The 26237-nt window shown below is 39.0% G+C and overlaps 1 protein-coding gene across 1 annotated transcript in view; it reads right to left on the bottom strand.

Moving 5' to 3' along the window:
• LOC149198770 (polyribonucleotide nucleotidyltransferase) overlaps nt 1-26237 on the bottom strand; it is a 445102-nt gene that overhangs the window by 416456 nt on the left and 2409 nt on the right.

The raw sequence follows: 26237 nt of genomic DNA, 5'->3' as shown, positions 1-26237 counted from the left end.
TCTATTGATACTAAATAGTCTCCTTTGTTACAAGCTTCCAACAAGTTCACATGATCACCATAATGGTGGGGTCAATGTGGTCAATGATGTTCTAGCCAACCAAAGCATGCTCTTTTGTATCTACAAATTCTCAATTTCCCCTTTTCCATTGCTTGATTACACCCTCCTTTCATCTCTTTGTGACAACCTTCCCCCAACCAACATTTAATTCAAGAATCGAGATTCAAATGACTAATCATCCCACCTTTGACAGCTACTCCCCCGCTTTTACAAATATGATGCACTCTCTTCAGCTATTCGGCACACAATCATTAGGTCCTACCTCCATATCACCAAATCTCCCTCCTCATCTTTCAACCTGAAATACTACTTTATCAATTTCTAGTTTGACAAGTGTAAATTCCACCACCGACAACCTAAGTCGCAAGACATAATGCCATCGGCCACATAAAAACGAGTTTCCGACATGAGACACAGTACCTTGTAAACAAGACATGAATGCCATGATGTATATATATTTGAAAAAAACTACAAATTACACACCCAAAAATGAAATATACACACAGATATTCAAATTTTGTTACAGACTAGAACATTTACATGATACAAATGCAAACATATAACTAGTTACTACTTACTAGTACTACATCAAAAACGATCAAATAACAAAGACAAGAACCATAAATTGCAATTTTCTCACTAAGTTGTCAAAATCAAAATGTATGACATAGTTATTGAGTCACTACTACAATAGGTGGGAATGCCAATGGACACTACAAAATAGGGTAAATACTAAATCGTAGATGGAAAAAATTCATTGCTTGTAATTGTCAATAATCCTCCTCCATGTCAAAATTATCAAAATCAAAATTACTCCAATTTCCCTCTCATCCATCCTCCTCCTCTTCGACATCCAATCTAATCTATGCATCCACTAGCGTGGAGGATAACCACTCAAGAGGATCATTGTCATCAAAACTAACTAGCCCTAACACTAAATAATTAAGATCCAAGTTGGCTAATGCCAACTCAATGTTGTTGTCGAAACCCATATCAATAGGAAACACATCCCACATCTTTGTCTCTCCCTTCCACCACTCCTCCCTCTACCTATAATAAGACGAAGGTTGGCATTCACATACACCATTGTCTTTGCCTTGAATTGCTCAAGCTTGTTCTTCTTCAAACAATACAAATTCCCATATGTGCTCCAATTCCTCTAACAACAAGAGGATGAAGCAACTTGACAAAGGAGCATCATGGTTAATGGTGGTAGGAAAAACACTGAATCTGGTTGACAAATGCACCTACCAAGCACTTGGAATCCCTTCAAATCTACATACACCATTCAAATGGATACCAACACACGTCCAAGTTCCAACTAGAAAGAGAAATGTGAAAAAATGAGGGGTGGGTCACTTTTTTAGTGACCCATGGGCCTCTTTTTGCATGACACATGTCCTTGAATCAGAATATGATTAGGACACATGTTTCGCATGTGTTATATGTCAGGAGACACGTTCAACACATCCTATCATATATGTGTTCGATAGGAAGGATATGGGCATAGAGGCCCTTAATGTCATGTCATGTTACTCAGCCAACAACTCACCACACCCTTCTTCACGATCCTCCCTCCTACCCCGCTTTCAAAGTCACTGTTGTTGCCCTTTTCACTATGAGAAACACTTACCACGTTGGAAAGATGTGAATTGTGCAATTCTATCCTTCATTCCCCTAAAACCTATTGGCATATTCATTTCCCTTGCCACTCCCACCTCCCTCCAAATAATGATTCCCAAGCCATGTTCACTAATACAACCGCATTTATGATGTTCACAAATAGATTGAAGCTCACATTGTCTGCCCTCCATCCTCATGTCACATGTTTTCCTATGAAAATATCCACATGAGGTAACCATTAATAAAGAGCCCCTCTCTAAAGCATCTCCTAGCCTTAAGTTGTGGTGGTCATGTGCATATTTCAAGAGAGAATAACAATAAGATGGATACTAAAGCTGAATAACAAAAAAAAATATCTTTATTTGTTATAAAGATGGTATAAAAGGTTAAACTTTGTGTTAATTTTAGATAACAATGGTATGCTTTATGCTTGCAACAATTACTTCAATGTCCTTTTAGTAGCCCAATGATAATTTTCACTTATTTTCCAATAGTAATCACATTAACCATTAGTCACATTGATAGTAATTGTAGATAGAACGTAAATAATATATGCAAAAGACAAGCCAAGACAAGAGAACACAAGAATTTGGCTCAAGCAAAGTAAAAACCCCAAGATGGGGAAAACCCTTGATCAATTCCTCTTATTAAAAATATCAAATGTTCAACAGAGAGAGAAAGTACAATAATACAAAGTCAAAATCAAAATTGACTTGCCAAATCACTGTCCAAAACAACCCTATCAAATCTGCAATTCTTAGTCAACAATAGCCAAATCAGCCCTAACCCATCAACAATGAAACTTCCCCTCTTGAGCTTGATCAACTTCAATCAAACTCGGCCTTCTTTGTTGGTCAAATAGCCAAGACAAGAGAACACAAGAATTTCGCTCAAGCCAAGGAAAAACCCCAAGATGGGGAAAACCCTTGATCAATTCTTCTTATTAATAATATCAAATGTTCAACAGAGAGAGAAAGTACAATAATACAAAGTCAAAGTCAAAATTGACTTGCCAAATCACTGTCCAAAACAACCCTGTCAAATCTGTGATTATGCTCTTAGTCAACAGCAGTCAAATCAGCCCTAACCATTCAACAGTCAAACTTCCCCTCTTGAGCTCGATCAACTTCAGTCAAACTCAGCCTTCTTTGTTGGTCAAATAGCAGTAAAAACAATCAACAAATCGGCAGTCAAACCCAATCAAATGATGATGTCACCCTGAGGTCAAAAACAGTCCTACAACTTTGTGGTCAACACTGGTTAAACACCTCCTTTTGCCTCCGTTTCTAATGCAAGATAATGTGGCCTGCTTGGACAGACTTATCCCTAGTCAAAATGCAGCCAAATAGTCCTTAAAATGCCTCGGTCAATGTTGGTCAAAGTCTCACTGAAAAAGATAGTCAACACCTAGTCAAACTATCCTCCAAAAACTTGCACATGTGGAGAAGAAACGCTACCCTGCAATTTGTACGACCCAACCAATGAAGGAGAGAGAAGAATATGTTGTGTGATGAATGTGCAAAATAAGGATGAGGGTCTCTTCTATTTATATGCGTTGGAGGAGGGTCAATTTGTCCAACTTGACCTCAAGCCGACCTTGACCAACTGCACATGTGTGGGCTTGTCTTCAAAAATATATTTCTCCTTGTCCAAATTTAGTGATCCTTAGGTCGATTTTGGTCCTCTCGAAAAGAGGAATTCAATGCCATAATTATCTCCATTGCATGAGTTGTCCAAAGTGGATTTTGGCCCTAGTTGCCAATTTTAAACACTCCCTCTCAACTAGGGAGAATTCCACTTATTAATCCATTTATCATCATGACATCCTGATCATCATGTACTGTCTTTGTATCATGTCTCATCTCTGCTAAAGGTTGATATAGTTATAAGAAGAACTGATCGAGTGAGTCACAAGACCCTGCGACTCTCCACTAACAAAAGTCATTCCACATAACCAGGGGTAGAACCTCAATCTGACTTGATCCTGAGTGATCAAGTTGTTAAACATCATGCATCCTAGACATAGGGAGTACGACAGTACACGATGCGTCCATTTGTAGTGTTATGGTCCCTATCCTCTTTTCCCCACTCATTGGCCAGATGAGAGATACTTCCCAGAGTCCTAGACTGCAAGGGTAGGATGCATGTTGGGGCATCTACAGGAAAAGGTGAAACACTCATCCTGCTCATATGCCATAAGAGAAGGTGAACCACTCATCCTATGCATATATCATCAGCCATAGGGGAGGGTGAACCATTCACCCTATGCTCTCATATATCATCACAGTGTATCACAGTGAAGGTGAACCACTCACCTTGTACATAGCGTACCTATAGGGGAAGGTGAACCACTCACCCTATGCTCGCACATAGCTCCAAGTACCCCAAGAGCTCCCAGAGCTCAATGTCCAACTCAAGCGGGACCCTCACTGGAAGGTGCTTCCACGACTCCCAGCCTCTCTCTAAAGGCAATGAACTTGACCTTACCAAGAGGCTTCATGAGAATATCAACAGCATGTTCATCTGTCTTGATGAGTTGGAGCCTTGTTGCTCCCCGTTGTACCTATGTTACCAGAAATGCTACGGGAGCATTCATTTCCGAAAAAAAAAAGCATAAAAATAAAATTAATAACAAAAAAAAAAAACTGGAACGGTACAGAAAACACCGTTTTGTACGGTCGTTTTCGTTATTCAATACAGAAACCGGTTTCTCCAGAAACAAATTGTTTTTTGACACCGTTTTCTGAGAAATGTTGTTCTGGTTCCTTTGTAATGCTGATCTCATTTTTGTAATGTTGGTCTCATTTCAATTGGACGTTGAGCAAAATAAAAAAGGCAAGATTGGTTTTCCTAGAAATGTTGCTAATGTTGGTTTTAATGTAACATTGAGCCCAATCTAAAAAAATTGAAGGTTGGTTTTGTGGATAGTTTTTAGAGGCGGTTTCATGGTCTATTGTACTTAGTCTAAAATTTCTTAAACAAAATTGTCTATTTACGGATTTTGTTTATTAAAATTATATTATTGGGATGTGTTGTCTATTGTTACGTTATGTTTTTGTTATGTTATGTTTTTTAATGTTCTAATTATTTTTTCTTAATTTTTGTGTTAGCTTATTTAAAAGTGTATGTAGTGTAGAGTTTTTTATATAGTTTTATTGTATTTAATATTTAAAAATTGTCTTTTTATACAAAACTATAAATTTAAATGTACAAGGTTACATTATATATTATTTTTATTATTATAAAGATTAATTGTTATTATAAGATAAAGTTTGATGGTAAATTTTTTTAGGTTTTGTCTAGTTGTAGGGTTTTCAACCCTTCCTTTTTTTCTATGCAAAATGTCACTGGAGGGAGTAACACTTATTCCTATAGTAAGATAGTTGAAGGTAGTAATAGTTCTAAACAACCCTCTACTTTTGGCTCAATTCCCCAATCCCAATGGAGCTCAATTTAATCTTCACCATCCTATTACCCACTAGGGAAACTACATCCTAGTAGTTTCTTACCAAATACTACAATATAGCCCAAATTTGAGGTCCGCTCAAATAATATGGGAGAATATACACATGATATGTGAGATCATGTACTCATCAGGAAATTTCTAGGGATATGGCCTTCAAAAAAATCCCACTCTCACTAGGTCCAAATCAAGTGGAAATGGAAAGGTCAAATCAAGCTTGAGTTCAATGCCAAAGGTTTCTTCACTATTAGAGGATCAAACATGGGTATTTGAGAATGAACTATGTAAGCAACACAAGCTTTGTTTCTCACTATGAATATTCTATAATGGTCTATGTGAGCAACGAAAGCCTATGAGAAACTACGCATGAACCACATTATTGGAGAGTGCAGATGATGTGTGCTTTATTTTATTTTTTTCACATTTTTCTTGTTTTTTTCTCTCTCCTTGTTTCTTGAATGCGAAACCTCCAAACTTCGTTTCTCGTCCCGTTGTCGTTTCTCGTTTCATTTCCGGTTTCTCGTTTCTGGTAACATAGCGTTGTACCATATCCAGGATAAAGTGGTACCTAATATCAATATGCTTGGAGCGGTCATGGAACATGGGATTCTCTGAAAGGCGAATCCCATGGTGGTATCCAACACATGCTAAAATATCTCACTAAAGAGCTTCCTCAACCATATAGCTTCACAACAGGCCATACTAGTTGCAATATATTCGACCTCAGCGGTGCTTAGAGCAACCGATTTATGCTTCCTACTCATCCAAGAAATTGAAGCAGATCCCAAAGAGAAGCAACATCCTGACGTGCTCTTTCTATCCACCACACTGCCAACCCAATCAGCATCAAAATATCCATGTAGCCTCAAATTCTCAGTAGTGTATCTCAGTCCATAGTTGATAGTGCCACGAAGATATCTTAAGAGATTCTTTGCAGCAACCCAATGTATGTGATGAGGCTCAACCATATATTGACTCAAAGTATTTATAGCGAAGCATATTTTGACCGGGAGTTTACCAAGAACATCAAGGCCCCCACAAGTTGTCTATATTCAGAAGGGTTTGCCAATTCGGGCCCAATAGCACTTCCACATAGCTTCTTGAAGTTGAGTTCCATCAGAGTAGACACAGACTTGCATTCCACCATCCCACATCTTTCTAACAACTTCACAATGTATTTTCCTTGAGAAAGGAAAATATCACTTGGCTTTTGCCAGACCTCCAGGCCTAGGAAGTAATGCATTAGTCCTAGGTCCTTCATCTCGAATTCGGAAGTCAACTCCCTCTTGCATTGATAAATGAGAAGGTTCGCACAAGTCAAAAAGAGATCATCAACATAAAGGACCAAAATAAGTGGCATGTCCTTTTCAACCTTGAAGTATAGGTTTGGATCAGCATAGCTCCTTATAAATCCCAACTTCATTAGATAATTGTCAATCCTTTCATACCAAGCCCTAGGTGTTAAATTTAGATAACAATGGTATGTTCTATGCTTAGCAAAATTACATCAATGTTCCTTTAGCAGCCCAATGACAATTTCCAATTTAGATTTCCAATATCATTTAACCATTAATCACATTGATAATAAAAGTAGATAAAACATGAAACAAAATGCAGAAGACAAGCCAAGACAAGAGGACTCCAAATTTGGCAGATGCGAGGGAAAAACCACAATGTGGGGAACACACTTTGATCAATTCTTCTTATTATTATATCAAAATGTTCAGTAGAGAGAGAGTACAAAAGTCAAATTGACTTGCCAAATTCAAAGTCAAAACAGCCCTGTCAAAATCTACGTCAACTGCGGTCAAATCAGCCCTAACCAGAAAGTCAAAGATGGTCAACACAACAATCAAACTTGCCTCCTTGAACTCGGTCAACCACAGTCAAACTTGGCCTTCCTTGTTGGTCAAAATCAACCCAAAACAATCCAATCAAATTTGGTTAGAGGAGAGATAAAAACTACCATAATTTTTTGTGGTCAAAATTGTGGTCAACCCTAAAGTCAGCGTTGGTCAAACTGCCCACATTCCCTCGATTTTTGTGCCCAAAAATGCAGCCTAAAAAGACAGAAATAATCCTCCAAAAATCACAGTCAAAGTTGGTCAAAGAACCCCTGGTCAATGCTAGTCAAACTTGGTCTACTTCCTAAAATTTTCAACCTTGCAACTCAACCCAGAAATTTGTCCTTGTTCCACACGTGTGAGAGAGAGAAAATGCCCAATGTTGTACGAACCAATGAGAAGAAGAGAGAATGTGTGAGTGATGATGAGCCAAATGAGGTGAGAGGTCACTTGTATTTACACGTGTCATTGTGGGTGAAGAGTCGTGTCCATTGGGCTTCATGAGCCTACATGATGATGTGGCCAACCTAAACAATTTGCACGTGTGGGCATAAATTCAAAATCACACTTCTGCTTGTCCAAATGAGATGTTTTTTATATCAATTTTGGTCCTCTCTAAAAGAGGAATTAAATGCAATCATCATCTCCATCAAATGAGTTGTCCCAAGGTGGAATTTGGCCCTAGTTGCCAATTTTAACATTCCCTCTCAACTAGGGAGAATTCCACCTATGAATCATCGATCATCATGCCATCTTGTCGTCATGTACCATCTTTGTGTCTCATCTCATCTTCGCTTTGTTGAACACTGATACGAAGAATGAAGAAGAATTGATCGAGAGTGAATCACAAGACCTTACCACTCTCCACTAACAAATGTCAGTCTTGATCCTAGATCAAGTTGTTGAACACCATGCATCCTAGACATAGGGAGTACGGCAATACACAATGCGTCCATCGGTAGTGCTATGGTCCCTATCCATGTTTCCCAACTCATTGGCTAGATGAGAGGTATTTCCCATGAGTCCCGGACTACATGGGTAGGATGTATGTTGGGGCATCAGCAGGAGAAGATTAACCACTCATCCTGCTAATATGCCATAAGAGAAGGTGAGCCACTCATCATATGCATATGTCAATCATAGGGGAAGGTGAACCACTCACCATGTACACAACGCACCAATAAGGGAAGGTGTACCACTCACCCTATGGTCGTTAATAGCTCTAAGAAGTGACCCCAAGCCCCTGGGAGCGCCCAGAGCTCAGTGTCCAACTAAAGCACACCCTCATAAGAGGGTCTTTCCACGACTCCAAGTCTCTCTCGAAAGGCTAAGAATTTGACCTTACAAAAGGGCTTCGTGAGGATGTTTGTGACATATTCATTAGTCCTGATGTGTTGGAGACTTATTGATCCCCACTGTACCATATCCCAGATAAAGTGGTACCTGATATCAATGTGCTTGGAGCAGTCGTGGAACACAGGATTCTCTGAAAGACAAATCACACTTTGGTTGTCGCAAAAGATCACGGTGTTATCCAACACGTGCTCAAATAGCTCACTAAAGAGCTTCCTCAACCAAACAGCTTCACAACGGGTCATACTAGCTACAATGTATTCGGCCTCGACGGTGCTTAGAGCAACTGATTTTTGCTTCCTACTCATCCAAGAAACTGAAGCAAACCCTAATGTGAAGCAACATCCAGACGTGCTCTTACGATCCACCACGTTGCCAGCCCAGTCAACAACAGTATATCCATGCAGCCTCAAATTCCCAGCAATGTATCTCAGTCCACAGTTGATTGTGCCACTGAGATATCTCAAGATTCTTAGTAGCAATCCAAAGTATGTGATGACGCTCAACCATAAATTGACTCAACATATTCACAACAAATCATATGTCGGGACAGGAGTTTACCAAGAACATCAGGGCCCCACAAGTTGTTTGTATTCAGAAAGGTTTGCCAATTCAGGCCCAGCAGCACTTCCACATAGCTTCTTGAAGTTGAGTTCCATCGAAGTAGACACAGACTTGCAATCCACCACTCCACATCTCTCGAGCAGCTTCATAATGTATTTTCCTTGAGAAAGGAAAACCTCACCTGGCTTTTGCCAGACTTCCAAGCCTAGAAAGTAGTGCATCAGACCTAGGTCCTTCATCTCAAACTCAGAAGCCAACTCCCTTTTGCATTGATAAATGAGAGGGTTTGCACCTGTCAGAAAAAGATCATCCACATAAAGGACCAAAATGAGAGGCATGTCCTTTTCAACCTTGAAGTATAGGTTAGGATCTGCCTCGCTCTTTGTAAATTCCAGCTTCATAAGATAATTATCAATCCTCTCATCCCAAGCCCTAGGGGGTTTCTTTAACTTGCACACGTGTGTTCCTTCAATCTTGTACTTTGAACCCCTCAGGTTGTTCTACGTAGACATCCTCCTTAAGTGAGCCATGTAAGAAAGTAGTCTTAACATCCATTTGGTGTAAGCTCTATCCTTGAGAGGCAGCAGAGCAATAATAGATTGGATAGTGGTATATCGAGCAACCAGTGAAAATATCTTGTCATAGTCCCCTCCTTTCTTTTTGAGAGAAGCCTCGAGCAATGAACATGGCTTTATATTTTTCAGCACTCCCATCAGCGCCATGTTTGATTTTGTAAAGCCATTTAGTAGTAACCACAGACTTGTCCTTGGGTCTAGGAACTACGTCCCAGAGATAATTCTTCATGATAGATTCATATCACATCCTTCCAAACTTGGTGCTTTACGGCTTCTTGAATGTACATGGCTCAGATTGAACAATAGTACTCATAGCAACTAAGTACTCTTGATACATGTTTGGCTTCTTACTTTCACAGAATGTCCCTCTTGGAGCAATATGTCTCTCAACATCTTCGAGAGTATCTTTGAGCCACAAAGGTCTTTTCCTTGAGGTAGAGGGATCACTAGGTGGTGGATCAATGAGATCCATCGGGCCTTCAACATCAAGCATAGATTTATCTGAAGAAGGTTCATCTTGTTTTTCTACAGCATCATCATTATTATCCTTCTTTGGAATGCGGAGATCTCAGGCCTTCCCAAGGGCAGCATCTTCATCGAAGGTGACATCATGGCTAACTTCCACGTCTCTTTGTCCAGGCACATAGATTCTATATGCCTTTGAATTTTCATTGCAACCCACAAATATACCTTTCTTCCTAGATGCTTCCAACTTGTTTCTTTTCTCTGTAGGCACATGAAAATACAAGGGGCAACCAAATATTCTAAAATGAGAAACATCAATTTTCTTACTAGTGAAAACTTATTCGGGTGTCTTGAAATCCAGTGCTTGATGCGAGATCCTAGTTTGAACATACACGACAGTATTGGCAGCTTCTCCCCATAAGAACTTCGGTAGACCTTGATCATAGAGCATAGCACAGGTGGCTTCTATGATTGTCTGGTTCTTCCTTTCAGCAACACCATTTTGCTCAGGAGTGTATGGAACAGTTGTCTCCCTCTTAATGCTAGCCTCTCTGCAAAAGCCATTGAATTCATTTGATTCATATTCGGTTCCATTGTTGGTCTTGAATATCTTGATCTTCTTCCTTGTTTGATTTTCCACCAAGGCTTTGAAAAAACGGAACCATTTGAAGACTTCATCCTTCTTCTTCAAGAAATAGATCCACGTTTTGCGAGAGAAGTCATCCACAAAAATTGCATAGTATAAGTATCCCCCTAATGATGTTATGGGCAACATACCAAATAGATCGGAATGGACCAATTGAAGAATGTCGGTAGTTTGACTTTCACTTTAAGGGAATGGTCCCCTTGTAAGTTTCCCAACTGCACAATCTTGAAAAACTCCTTCATGGTTCATGTTGAACTCAGGCATACCTATGACCATCTTCCTTATCCTAAGAAAGCCTTTGTAATGAAGGTGAGCAAATCTTCGGAGACATAATTCAGAGTGAAGAAGTATCGCAAGTCAATGCTCCCAAAGGACTTCCTCCAACTTGATTGAGACCTTCAACCCTAAATCCAAGTGTAAAATCATCTGTAGGGTTTCTTTGCCAAATACATACCTTTCCATAAATGAATGTTACCTTGAAGCCCTTGTCTTCCATTGCAAAAATAGACACCAAGTTCTTCAAATCGGCCACATACAACACTTCTTGTAGATGAGTGCATCGAGCCAATAATTTATCGAAACTAGGAATCCTATCATTGTTGAGAATGGTGGTGTTAAACACATTCCATGCTCTTGTAAGACCTCCAAGAGCGATGAGAGTGAGCTCCCTGTCAGCAAGAACTTCTCCAATAGATAGAAGGTCATTCTTGATTTCTGTAATCCTCATGAAGTAGGATTGGATAAACTCCCCTTTATCCATCTTGATGTCTTTCAACTTATTCTTGAGAAAGAGGATTTGATTTGCATTGTTCACTTTGAACATCCCAACCAGCTTATCATACATCTCCTTAGATGTTCCTAAATCAGAAATATAAGCAACCAAATGCTTTTGAATGGAGTCTATAATAATTCTTTTAGATTTGACCTCGCCTTTCTTGTATTTTGCCTTTGCAGTAGCAGGTGCATTTGAAGGAGGCTCTACCACTCTTCCCTTCACATAGTCTGTGGCATCATGCTCTTCCAAAGTCAAGTCCAAAGTAATCTTCCATGCATGATAGTCGGATTTGTCCTTGAGCTTATCCTTAGATTTGAAGTAAGATGTAGTAGCCATTAAAGCTAGACCAATATTCTTGTCTAACGACTCTCTCTTAGTGATTGCTTTTCTCTCTCTTGCTTGGGCTTTGTCTTCACTTGTGTTCTGATTCCATGTTAAATTTAGATAACAATGGTATGTTTTATGCTTAGCACAATTACTTCAATGTTCCTTTAGCAACCCAATGACAATTTCCAATTTAGATTTACAATAGCAACCACTTTAACCATTAATCTCATTGACAGTAAAAGTAGATAAACATGAAACAAAATGCAGAAGACAAGCCAAGGTAAGAGCACACCAGATTTGGCAAATGCCAGGGAAAAACTCCAATGTGGGGAAAACCCTTTGATCAATTCTTCTTATTATTATATCAAAATGTTCAACAGAGAGAGAGTACAAAAGTCAAATTGACTTGCCAAATTCAAAGTCAAAACAACCCTGTCAAAATCTACAATCAACTGCAGTCAAATCAACCCTAACCAGAAAGTCAAAGATGGTTAACCCAGCTGTCAAACTTGCCTCCTTAAGTTTGGTCAACCACAATCAAACTCGGCCTTCCTTGTTGGTCAAAATCAGCCCAAAACAGTCCAGTCAAATTTGGTCAAAGGAGAGAGAAAAATTGTTGTAATTTTCTGTGGTCAAAATTGCAGTCAACCCTGAAGTCAGCGTTGGTCAAACTGCCCAGATTCCCTCGATTTCTATGCCCAAAAATGTGGCCTAAAAAGACAGAAATAATCCTCTAGAAATCAAAATCAAAGTCGGTCAAAGAGCCCCTGGTCAACACTAGTCAAACCTGATCTGCTTCCTGAAATTTCTAGCCCTACAACTTAGCCCAAAAATTTGTCCTTCTTATTCCACACGTGTGAGAGAGAGAGAATACCCAATGTTGTACGAACCAATGAGAGAAGGAGAGAGAATGTGTGAGTGATGATGATGCCAAATGAGGTGAGAGGTCACTTGTATTTATACAAGTCGTTGTGGGTGAAGAGTCATGTCCATTGGGCTTCATGAGCCTACATGATGATGTGGCCGACCTGAACAATTTGCACATGTGTGGGCATAAATTCAAAATCACACTTCTGCTTGTCCAAATGAGATGTTCTTTATATCAATTTTGGTCCTCTTGAAAAGAGGAATTTAATGCAATCATCATCTCCATCAAATGAGTTGTCCCAAGGTGGAATTTGGCCCTAGTTGCCAATTTTAACACTAGGGCTTGCTTCAACCCACAGAGGGCGTTCTTCAACCGATAGACATGTGTCCTTCTACCTTGAACTTCAAACCCCAAAGATTGTTCCAAGTAGACTTCCTCCTTAAGTGAGCCATGCAAGAAAGCATTATTGATGTCCATTTGATGCAGGCTCCATCCTTGATTGGCAACAAGAGCAATTATAGATTGGATAGTGGTATATTGAGCAACCGGTGCAAATATTTCGTCATAGTCCACTCCTTCCTTTTGAGAGAAGCCATGAGCTATGAACATGGCCTTATATTTTATAGCACTTCCATCAGTTCCATGTTTTATCTTTTAAATCCATTTATAAGTGACCACAGACTTATCCTTGGGTCTAGGCACCACGTCCCAAACATCATTTTTCATGATCGATTCATATTCCTCACTCATTGCATCTTTCCATACTTGGTGCTTTACAGCTTCTTCAAACGTGCAAGGTTCAGCGTGAATAATGGTAGTCATGGCAGCCAAGTACCCTTCATACCTATTAGGCTTCTTATTTTCGCAAAATGTCCCTCCTCGAGCGGTGTGTTTTCAGCATCTTGAAGTTTATCCTTGAACCATAAAGGTCTTTTCCTTGAGGTAGAAGGATCACCAAGAGGTGGATGAATAGGATCCATCATACCATCAACATCAGGCATAGGCTCATCCATCGAAGGATCTTCTTGAGATTTAGCAGCATCATCATCCTTCTTTGAGATGGGGAGATCTCTAGCTTTCACAAGGGCAGTGTCTTCATCAAAGGTAACATCTCAGCTTACTTCCACATCCAGGTACATAGATTTATATGCCTTTGAATTTTCACTATAGTTGATGAATATACCTTTCTTCTCGAAAGCTTCCAACTTATTCGTTTTCTCTTTAGGCACGTGAAAGTGTACCGGACAACCAAAGATTCTAAAATGAGAAACATTAGGTTTCTTAGGAGTGAAGACTTCCTTAGGTGTCTTGAAATCCAAAGCTCGATGTGGGCTCCTATTTTGAACATATACGACAATGTTGGCAGCTTCTACCCACAAGAATTTCAGTAGACCTTGAACATAAATCATGGCACGGGTGGCTTCCATGATTGCTCGATTCTTCCTTTCAGCAACGTCATTCTGCTCAAGAGTGTACGGAACAGTTGTCTCCCTCTTAATGCCAGCCTCTATGCAAAAGTCATTGAATTCATTTTATTCACATTCAGTTCCAATGTCAGTCCTCAAAGTCTTGATCTTCTTCCCTGTTTGATTTTCCACCAATGCTTTGAAGGAAAAAAACCATTTGAACACTTCATCCTTCTTTCTTCAAGAAATAGATACATGTTTTGCGTGAGAAGTCATCCACAAAGATTGCATAATATATGTATCCTCCCAATGAGGTTACAGGAAAGGCATCAAATAGGTCAGAATGGACCAACTAAAGAATATCAGTCGTTATGCTTTCACTAGGAGGGAATGGTCCCTTTGTATGTTTCCCAGTTGCACAACCCTGACAGACTCCTTTGTGGTTCATGTGAAAGTTGGGCATCCCTGTGACCATCATCCTTACCCCATGTAAGGCTTTATAATGTAAGTGGGCAAATCTTCGGTGCCATAATTCACATTGAAGAGAAGTATCACTCGCCAAAGCTCCCAAAGGACTTCCACCAACTTGATGGAGACCATCAACACTAAATCCAAGAGTAAATGCATCTTTAGGATTTCTGTGCCAAATGCGTACCTTTCCATCAATGAATGCTACCTTGAAGCCTTTGTCTTCCATCGTAGAAATAGATATCACGTTCTTCTTCAAATCGAGCACATACAACACTTCTTGTAGATGAATGGTTTGACCATGATTCAAGTGAAGAGTGACAGTGTCTATCCCTTTCACGGGGTAGGTGGCATTATCTCCAAGTATAATCTTTAGATTAGTTTGCTTCCCAACCAAATTTGAGAGGGCCTCCTTGTATCCAGTGAAGTGTCCTGAGGCTCCACTATCAATCAACCAATGATCCAAAGTATCTGGAGGAGAGGTATCCGAAGGAGAGGCTGGATAAAAATTCATGTTGTTTTTGTACAACATTATTTTCATCATACTTGACATTTCTTGTCCTTTTGGGAGGTCGACCATTTCCATTCCGAGCAGATGGAGCATTCCTCTTTCCTTTGTTGTTGAACCTGTTGTTCCTTTGATTGCCATTGCTTTTGTAATTGTTGTTGTTGTTGTCATCATCCCTTGGAGGATTCTTCTTATGAGGGCACTCTCTAGCATAGTGGTCGAACCTGTTACAATTGTAGCATCTTCCTTTGAATCCCTTCTTAGATCCTTGACCTTGTTTCCTTGGACCAACATCATTCTTCCTCTTTGCATGTGTAGAGAAAGCGATAGGTTCATTTCCATTGTTGGATTTATCTTTTTCCATCATTCTTGTCTCCTCTTGAGTGCATCTAGCCAATAACTCATCGAAACTAAGTATCCTGTCATTGTTGAGAATGGTGGTGACAAATACATCCCATGGTCTTGAAAGACCTCCAAGAGAAATGAGAGTGAGTTCCCTATCAGCAATAACTTCTCCAATATATAGCATGTCATTCTTGATTCGAGTTATTCTCATGAAGTAGGATTGGATAGACTCCCCTTTATCCATCTTGATATCCTTCAACCTTCAAGTTTCAACATGTTCTTGATCGAGAGGATTTTATTTGCATTGTTCACTTTTCTATACTTCATTTTCACATCATCATGTGCATTTGAAGGAGGTTCCACCACTTTTCCCTGTACACAGTCCAATACTTCATGCTCATCCAAAGTTAGGTCCAAAGTCATTTTCCATGCGTGATAGTCATATTTGTCATTGAGCTTGTCCTCAGTCTTGAAGTAAGACGTAGAGGCCATGGAGACTTGTCAAATATTCTTTGTCCAACATATATCTTAGTGATTGCTCTTCTCTCTTGCTTGGGCTTGTCCTCACCTGGGCTCTCATACCATGTTAATTTTAGATAACAATGGTATGTTTTATGCTTGCAACAATTACTTCAATGTCCTTTTAGTAGCACAATGATAATTTTCACTTATTTTCCAATAGCAATCACATTAACCATTAGTCACATTGACAATAATTGTAGATAAAACAAACAATATATGCAGAACACAAGAACACAAGAATTTGGCTCAAGCCAAGGAAAAACCCCAAGATGGGGAAAACCCTTAATCAATTCTTCTTATTAAAAATAGTAAATGTTCAACGGAGAGCGAGAGTACAATAATACAAGGTCAAAGTCAAAATCGACTTGCCAAATCACTGTCCAAAACAGCCTTGTCAAATCTACAATTTTGTTCTCAATCAACAACAATCAAATTAACACTAACCAGTCAACAGTCAAACTTCCCCTCTTGAGCTCAATCAACTTCAAGCAAACTTGGCCTTCTTTGCTAGTCAAATAGCAGTAAAAACAATCAACAAATTAGCGGTCAAACCTAGTCAAATGATGATGTCACCCTGCGGTCAAAACAGTCATGCAACTTTGTGGTCAACACTGGTCAAACACCTCCTTTTACCTCAGTTTTTGGTGCCACATAATGCGGCCTGCTTGGACAAACCTATCCCTAGTCAAAAACGCAGTCAAACAATCCTTAAAATGCCATGAGCCTCATCACATACATTGGATTGCTGTCAAGAATTTCTTGAGATATCTTCGAGGCACAATCACTTATGGACTAAGATACACTACCAGAATGTGAGGCTTCATGTCTACTATGATGCAGACTGGGCTAGCAGTGTGGTGGATTGTAAAAGCACATCTGGATGTTGCTTCTCTCTAGGTTCTGCTTCAATATCCAGCAGGAACCAGAAGTTGATTGCCTTGAGCATCGTTGAGGCTAAATACATTGTTGCTAGTTTGGTCTCCTGTGGAGCTGTTTGGTTGAGGAAGCTCTTTAGTGAGTTGTTTGGACATGTGTTGGATACCATCGTGATCTTCTGTGCCAACCAAAGTGGGATTCGTCTTTCTGAGAATCCCATGTTTCATGACCGCTCCAAGCATATTGATATCAGGTACCACCTTATCTGAGATATGGTACAACGGGGAGCAATAAGGCTCCATCATATTGAGACTGATGAACAAGTCGCAGATATTCTTACGAAGCCCCTTGGAAAGGTCAAATTCTTAATCTTCCGTGAACGACTTGGACTTGTGGAGAGACACTCTTATGAGGGTCCCATATGAGATGGATATTGAGCTCTAGGAGCTCCGAGGGGCTTGGGGTACTTCTTGGAGCTATGAGCGACCATAGGGTGAGTGGTTCACCTTTCCCTGTGATACCCCATGTTGATATATGCATAGGATGATTGGTTCACCTTCTCCTATGGCATATGAGCAAGATGACTCGTTCATCTTCTCCTGCCGACACATCCTACCCATGCAGTTTGGGACTCATGGGAAGTACCTCTCATCTGGCCAATGAGTAGGGAAATGAGGATAGGGACCATAGTACCACTGATGGACGCATCATGTAGTGCCGTACTCCCTATGCTAGGATGTTTGATATTGATCTGGGATCAATCGAGACCGACTTCGGGTCAGTGAAGAGTGGTATGATACACTCTCGATTATTGGAGACTAACTTCGAGTCAATGGAGAATGGTATGATACATTCTCGACCATTTCTTCTTCATTATTTCTTCATGGTTCAGCAGAGCAAAAATAACAGGGATGGTACAGATTGCCAGACGGTTTGGCAGGTGAAGTTCCCCCTAGTTGAGAGGGAGTGTTAAATTTGGCAACTAGGGCCAAACTTCACCTTGGACAGCTCATATGAGGCAACTGATATTTTTATTGGATTCCTCTTTCCGCGCGGTGTAGGATTGATCTAAATATCATCTCATTCTGACATGTACAAATGGAATTATGAATTTATTTCTATTATGGACAAATTTTCAAGGTCAACAAGCAATCTAATTTAGGCTCACAAGCCCACAACGTAATAGAAGGAGCCTCTTCCTCATTTGCTCACTCAACTTCTCACACATCTCTCTCTCCTCATATGATTTGGTATGGATTTATGGGCAATCTCCACACATGTGAAGGAGGAGATAGTCATTTTCTATTTTGGACATTGACCAACGTTGACCAAATTTCAAGAAGGGTTTTGACCAGTGTTGACTTGTTTGACTGCGTTTTTGTTGGGGGAAATTCTGTTGGGAAAGCCGCATTTTTGGACACAGAAATCGAGGCAATCCGTATTGTTTGACCAGCATTCACTACAGAGAATTGACCGAAGGTTTGACTTCTACGTTGACCAAGTTTGACTGTGATTTGCGAGACTGTTTTGCACTGATTCGAAGGACTGTTGGAGGCCGAGTTGACTGGATTTGATAGAGCTGATTTGGAGAAATAATTTTGCCCTATTTGACCAGCGTTGACTTTTTTATTAGGGCTTCCTATCACTGATGTTTGACAGCACAGATTTGACTTTGATTAGGCATGTGAATTTTGCATATTGTACTCTCTGTTGAATTTTTGAAGAATATTAAGAAGAATTGATCAAAGGGTTTCCCCACATTGGGGTTTGTCCCTGGCATGCGCCACATCTTGTATCCTCCTGCCTTGGCTTGTCTTCTATTGTTATTGTTTATGTTCTATCTGCATTTTACTATCATGTTAATGTGATTGCTAATCTGGATATTAATATTGGGCTACTAAGAAAGTTGAAGTAAAATTGCTCTTAAGCATAGAACATACCATTGTTATCTAAAATTAACGAGTTGAAACAGAAAGTCAACGCCCAGTCAAACTGTCCTCCAAAAACTCGCATATGTGAAGAAGAAAGGTTGCCCTACAATTCGTACGACCCAATCAATGAAGGAGAGAGAAGAATATGTTGTGTGATGAATGTGCCAAATAATGATGAAGGTCTCTTCAATTTATATGTGTTGGAGGAGGGTCAATTTGTCCAACTTGACCTCAAGCCGACCTTGACCAAATGCACATGTGTGGGCTTGTCTTCAAAAATATATTTCTCCTTGTCCAAATTCAGTGATCCTTAGGTCGACTTTGGTCCTCTTGAAAAGAGGAATTCAATGCAATAATTATTCCATCATATGAGCTATCCAAAGTGGAATTTGGCCCTAGTTGCCAGTTTTAACACTTTGGCACCTAATAAGAAAGAAGATTAGTTATAGTGAAGATCTAGCATTTTGAGGTTACAGTTGTTCCCAAACAAGGAGTCCAACCAAGCGAAGAAGAAGAAAAAACAACCGAGTTTGAGATGGTGGGCGAAGAATCCAACTCAACAAATGAAGATTAGCCAGAAAAGGAAGAATAATGGACTCCAATAGTGAGTAGAACAGATCAAGAAGGCAACCAGAAAGGTATACCTGCCTAATTTTTGTTCTAGTTTTGTACTATCTATTAATGAGAATGATCCCAAAATTGTTAGAGAGGCAAAGGATTCAAATGATAATAAACTTAGGAAGAAGGCCGTAGTTAAAGAAACAGATGCCTTACATCAAAATGAGGCTTGGGATCTAGTCATGTTACCAACCAAAGGAAAACTTGGTGGTAGCTAATAGGTGTTTAAAAAGAAGTTGAGTGCAGATGGCAAAGTAGAGAAGTGCAAAGCCCATGTAGTAGCAAAGGGATATTCTGAAGCAAAGGGAATTTATTTTGGTGAAATTTTCTTTTGTTGCTAAATCAACTTCTATTAGATTTCTTTAACTATCGTTGTTGCTTCTAATCTCGAAGTAGAAAAGATAAGACAAAATAAGATAATTTTATTAATGTCCAACAAGTGACCATAAATAGTTGAAAGGGGTTGTCGAAAATAGTAGCGAGAAAGGGCTCCTTGATTTGTGCCTTGATTCAAGGAACCACAACAAGTTTCTCCTTAGCATGCTCGAGTTTCTTGTACGTTAGGAAAAAATCCTAAGATTTAGGATGAGTCCCTACAAATTAGGACAACTTCCTATAATTTAGGATTCGTTCTTAAATTATGACGAGTTATGATGCAGTTAACTAATACATTGAAGTGGAAGATTCGATTTAGTGTCTTCTAGTGCGAGTTAGTTATGGAAGCCAACATGCGTGAGTTCAAACTCTAAATTTGGGCAGATCGAGTTACTTGAGTCAGTTACACTCACTTCACTCACTCAATCGCCAATTCGACTTTCCAGAAATAAACAACTTGCTAACTTTAGCCATTCGAAATGCCTTTAAAAGGAGGAACAAAAGCACAGATTTGATTATTGTCTTGTGAGCAAGAGTTCGTAAGACAAGACAATAGAGCTCACGAGTTTGTGAGAAGATTGCATGGGTTTATGTGTGGCGCTTGTGCGAGAAAGATGTGCCAAGAGTAGCTTGTGCACATTATTGGAGAGAGGGATTTCCTTGGGAATTGTGCAAGAATTTAGGAGCAGCCTATGCGCAAGGAATTAGGAGGAAATCGAGGAGCAGATCAAAGGTCTTGCAAGGGGTATTTCAGCTTAGTACAAGCAAAGGGAATCAGATTGTATTCTCTATTGAAACAAATTGCATTTGTAAGATATCTATTACTCAAATTTTTCAATAAAATTCTCAAACAAGCATAGGGTTTTCCCAATTGGGTTCCCTAGAAAAATTGTGTTGTTGAATTGTGTGATTATGTATTTATTTTTGATCCTATTCCAGTGCAAAAGAAGTAGAGAAATTTTGTCTATATGAAAATAAATTAATTTTAGATTGTTCATATTAGCAGTTGCAAAATTCCATGGATTTTCTACAAGGGTTGCAAGTTACATGAAAAAAACTTCATGGTAGGAGGCTAAGTTACGAAGAAACCGGGTTCCAGTACGGGTGCATCACTTTTTGAAACAAGGTGCATATTGTGTGATTATGTATTTATTTTTGTTCCTATTCTAGTGCAAAATAAGTAGAGAAATTTTGTCTGTATGAAAATAAATTAATTTTAAATTGTTCATATTAGCAGTTGCAAAATTCCATGGATTTTCTACAAGGGTTGCAAGTTACATGAAAAAAACTTCATGGTAGGAGGCTAAGTTACCATGAAATGCGGGTTCCGGTACGGGTGCATCACTTTTTGAAACAAGGTGCATCGGTTCATCAAGGGAGTATACTATATTATAGTTTATATATATATATATATGAAATTTGAATTATGAAATTCAAATTATGAATTTTTAATTTTGAAATCTTCCAATTTACAACAAAAAAATAAAGCATTGAACATTAACATTGAAATTTCAAATTTAATATGAAACATAGAGATATGAATTATGATAATAGATATATATTATATGTCAAGACTCCATTGTCATACTGCATTCAAAATTTGCCTTGAAGCATTTCCACACATGAAATAGAATATTCCAAAAAAAAAGTGAAACTAAACAATGAACAAGTCTCAAGATAATTGATTTGGTTTCCTCAAGCCATGTCATCACTCATCAACATCCATGTCATCATGATCAACATCACTAAGCTCATCAGTCAACAGCCCCTCTAAGGGGGATCACTCTCATTTGGATTCTTTTCTTTTGGTTTAGCAAACACTAGGGTTTAGTGAGAGCGTGGGACCACAAAGCCATGTCATCAATTTTTAATATTTTATTAAAAATCCAACAACAAAAAAGAACTTTGTGACTGACTAAGTAGGCATACCCTCCGTGCACCCGTTTTCAAGGAACCATGCACCCTTTACAAGGTACTACATTCAAAATTTGCCTTAAAGCATTTCCACACACGAAATAGAATATTCCAAAAAAAAAGTGAAATTGAACAATGAACAAGTCTCAAGGTAATTGATTTGGCTTCCTCAAACCATGTCATCACTCATCAGCATCCATGTCATCATGATCAACATCACTAAGCTTATCAGTCAACAAGCTCTCTAGGGAGGGATCACTCTCATCTAGATTCTTTTCTTTTGGTTTAGCAAACGCTAGGTAGTGGGAGTGTTGGACCACAAAGCCATGTCATCAATTTTTAATATTTTATTAAAAATCCAACAAAAAAAGAACTTTGTGACTGACTAAGTAGGCATACCCTCTGTGTACCCGTTTTCAGGGAACCACGCATCCTTTTACAGCGTACCAAGTACTCGTCACAAAGAAAGAACCCATTTTTAAATTTCGAAGTATCGGGTTCTCCATATCTTAATCAGGTTTGGAAGGGTGCGTTTGAGAAGAACTTGAACCCATTTCAAGCGCTTGGGTGCGCGAATCGGGTACAGGTACACGAACCCCACCCCTAGATTCGTGTACCCCTGCTTCACAAGTAGGAGGGCAAGTGCAGCTCCTAAAGAAAAACGTATATATCCTCTAAAGTCAAAGAATTAAAATCTCCAATCTATCATCAAATAAACAAAAGAAAAGACAAGGTTGGTAGTCCTATAGAAGAGAGTATCCCTCTCAGGAACCCTAAAGAAATGTCTCCACTGAAGGCCCTTGAAGAATGTGCTCAAACCCTAGATAAGCCATCATCTATCAATGAGGAGTTGCTAACCTTCGATGTGTATTGATAATAGGTGGATCTCCCCTACTATGTGAGGCCGAAGTGAAGAAACCCCTAATGGAGGATTGTCCTAACGAGCTAGACAACTTGGAAGTACTAGAAAATATAGATACAATGTGTTGCCCATAACGAACCACTCTTTGTTGAAATCTAAAAGAATGAGATGGAAGGTGTCTATTACTAACCCAGAGCCCGCATTGTTGCAAAGGGCTGATCAATGGAAGGTGGGAATATCCTAGGGTCTTATAAATATGGAAATTGAGGTGGTTAAATTGTTCTCTGCTTGCATCTTAGTGCCTCTATCTATAGGCATCAGGAAGGAGGAGATGATCATCTTGGCCGTATCCGATGGGGTGAGTGGTCTGAGCATAGACAGTCTAAACATGGAAGATTCCCTCGTGTATAAAGCCAAGCATCGTTGAAACAAGATATAGAGGGAATTATGGGACTCCCTGACAAACCAATTGTATCGACCACAGGTCTCATAATAGATGTGGCAAGAGAAAAATTAAATGCTCCTCTAACTTGAACTCATGTAGGTGGCAAAGTCAACAAGTTCTATCCGCTCATGAAATATGATGATCAACTTCCACCTTAAGCTATTGAAAACCAACTCAAAACTAGCTAAAGGAATCCTAAGCGTGTGCATCCAATGACCAAGAGCATACGATTTTCTAATAATAAGCCCATCTGTCATCTCCATGGATTCTCCTGCATAAAATCCCATCTTGCGCTTGAGTTGATGGAGTGGATCTACAAATGTGACCTAAATGTACCATCTATAATTGTCTTTGCTAATGATCTTATTCAAATCCTACTTGTTCAACATGAGATGGCTAAGGGTGCTTGGAGGATATCTGAATGGGGAGACTCGTCCATCGAGATGCCTACTAACTATAATAGATGTGTAACCTCGATAAACCAACAATCCGTTGGGAGGACACAATAAGTGCAATGGCCAAGGCCTATGAGGAGCAATATGCCAATAAAGCATACCAATCTCCACTAGTGGCAAAATTAGCAAAGCTTTGGACTTCATGAAGTAGTGAAACCAATGCAAAAAAGACATACAACCAAAAAGGGTGGGTAACAAACTTGACCTAGATGATGTATCGACAAATAGTCCACCTACAACTGATGAAGCAACAAAGCAGTAGAACCTAAACCCTCTCAATCTTGACGCATTGCTCCTCTATTGTAACACCCCCTCCATTCTATGTAACACTCTGTTGACCTAAGCTAAGAAAAGCTAGGTCTGATGTGTAACAATGAAAGTAAATACGTTATTATTAAATAAATAAAATAGTTTAATCACTTGGAAAAAACAAGACACCAAGAGATGAGATTCTTGCCAAATCCCATTGGTGAATGGGAAGGGATAATTCTTTCATGATAAGACTTCTAGATCCAATTCTAGATAAGCTTAATGGATTGGAGATAAATATCCATTAAGTTACTTAGTTGGAGAAAGATGCTAAGTTTAAGAAAAACATAAAAGCCTTGCGGGAGAGAAAGGCAAGCTTTTATGAGGAAAAGCCTCGTGGGAGAGAAAGGCGAGCTTTTCTGAGAAAAGCCTAGGCAAATGGATAAAAAAGATCCATAAAAGCAAGACGCCACTAATGGAAACCATATCATGAAAGAGGGTATTAAATACCCATTGAAGAGATCAACAAGAGGCAGTTGATCCATGGAAAGAACTCTCGGCTCAGGGGTGAACTGGAGGAAGTCAATTCTAGGTTGGGTGGCAGTGCTCGATTTTCCAAGTGACCTTCTTTCAGTACTTTCATCTGATTCAAGTCCATGGGATGTACTGTATGTTTGCTTCTTACTCTTTATGTTGTCAAATCTCTTAGCATATGTGTATAATTGCATGTGTTATCTTTGTTTATGATAATGATTGAATGCTTATGCATGTGGGCACTAGTGAATATAAATTAACTCAAAGTGTAAAATTAATGATGGGATCATAATAGGTGATTATTAATATTGGTTCAAGGAGGTATGTGACCAATGGTATCCGTGTCCCCATGTAAAATTTAATGGTATTGAGACAACTATGTATGATGAATAAATATGTTTTCAAGGTTTGCAGTTGTATAGCCAGTGGTTCAGGTTATCTATGTTATGCATTATGCATTATGCATCATGACGTGAATTGCGTCCACTGAGGCTCATTTTAGTTGTGACACACATTATTCACTATGATTCGTATTACATAGGATGTACATTAGTAATACCTTCGGCTACGACAGTAGGACTACAATCATTATATATGGCAACGCTAGCTACAATGGATTTATGACAACATTTCCATTAATGTTTGTTTTGAGTCATCGAAGGAATGAAATTTGGATGCATAATCTTATCATGTTGAATGCCCATGATTGATTCTCTCCTCCGAGTTGTAATGTATGCATAGGAAATGTTGAAGGGTTGATTCTTAAAGTAGTAAATAAGTGCATTAATGGAACCTAAAAGTCCACATCGTGGATCCAGTAGAGCAGAATAGGTAGTTGGTAGTGTTGTGCCAAGGGGGTATGTGACTTCTATCAAACTCAACTCCCACACCTTGAAGCTATACAAAACAATGGGCCTAGTGATGTTGATTCCACCATCAATTGTATGTCATGAAAGTGGGGCTTGTTACCCACCAAAGTGGGTAACCCTAGAAATATGCTCCTATCTATTCAATGTGTTAGCCAACAGCCCTATGTTGATCCATAGATAGCTAGCTTCGAAGGCCTTCCATTCATACTTCGATTAGTGCTTTATTTCATCTACCTCACCCATTAGATGAAGATGGGTCATCAATTATAATGTACATTAACCATTTATGTTATTGAGCGGTTTCATTTAATGTTTAAGAGTATTCTAAGCCCACAAGCGGTAGCTCAATTGGCAATTGTCGTGTTATTAAGTTCTATGTAACTTGTGAGATTCAAGATTCAAATCCCCCTATGGGTGTTTACCAAACAAAACAAAACAAAAATTGTTTAAGGATATTCTAGGATGGATCACAAGTTGAATTACATGATAGGCCGCTTTTGGTTGTATTATTGTTCCCATGCTTTACCTTGGTGGTTGTCCCTTGACCCTGTAGTCCAGTGTGACCTTCTTTTATAACATGTCAATACAAAAATACTTTATAACATGTCGTATACAAAATACTTTATACAATTATTATATAAAACATTAACCTATGTACTTAATAAATATATAATATAAAGTATATTTTAAAACTTACCTATCCTACAAGCTATAAAAAAAATCACATCTTATAAATTAAACTATCACAACTCATCCACTATTCATTCACATATTAACCAGTATAGTTGCATGATTATCGGAATACTTGTAGGTCAATGAAAGTTTGTGGTATTTTCTTTCAGGCTTTTGTTTTTCAGTCCACCAATGTCTAACAAAATTGGTGGTCTTTTCGTTTGAGTTTTCCAATAGCCAAAAATTAAAAAGGGTTTTTGTTATTCAACTAATGAACTTGTAGCGGGGCTTTCAATCTTCACCGGCGAATTTCATTGCCGAACATCACCGAATTTTATTTTTTCCTTGAGATTCTTTGAATTTCAAACTTCAAGGTCTGAATTCAACGAACCCTATGACATAGCTCCCAATAGCTTGGGGATTTCCAAAGAGCATGCATCCAATGGTGCAATGTATACTAGAGTCGAATAATAAGTCCATCCTTCATAACCATTAAGTGCTCAGCATAAAAAGACATATTTGGGCGAAATCTACGCTACTAATTGATCTAAGGGACCCATACAAACTGTCTATAGATGTCCTATATGTTGATCTTGTTCATCTCCTGTCATGTGGGTAAAAGGTG

This window comes from Pinus tabuliformis, chromosome 2_1, assembly GCF_031772625.1.
Source record: "Pinus tabuliformis cultivar Carrire ecotype Pingquan chromosome 2_1, CPIR1, whole genome shotgun sequence".
Classification (NCBI taxonomy): Eukaryota; Viridiplantae; Streptophyta; class Pinopsida; order Pinales; family Pinaceae; genus Pinus; species Pinus tabuliformis.
This window is presented reverse-complemented; position numbering and strand designations above follow the sequence as displayed.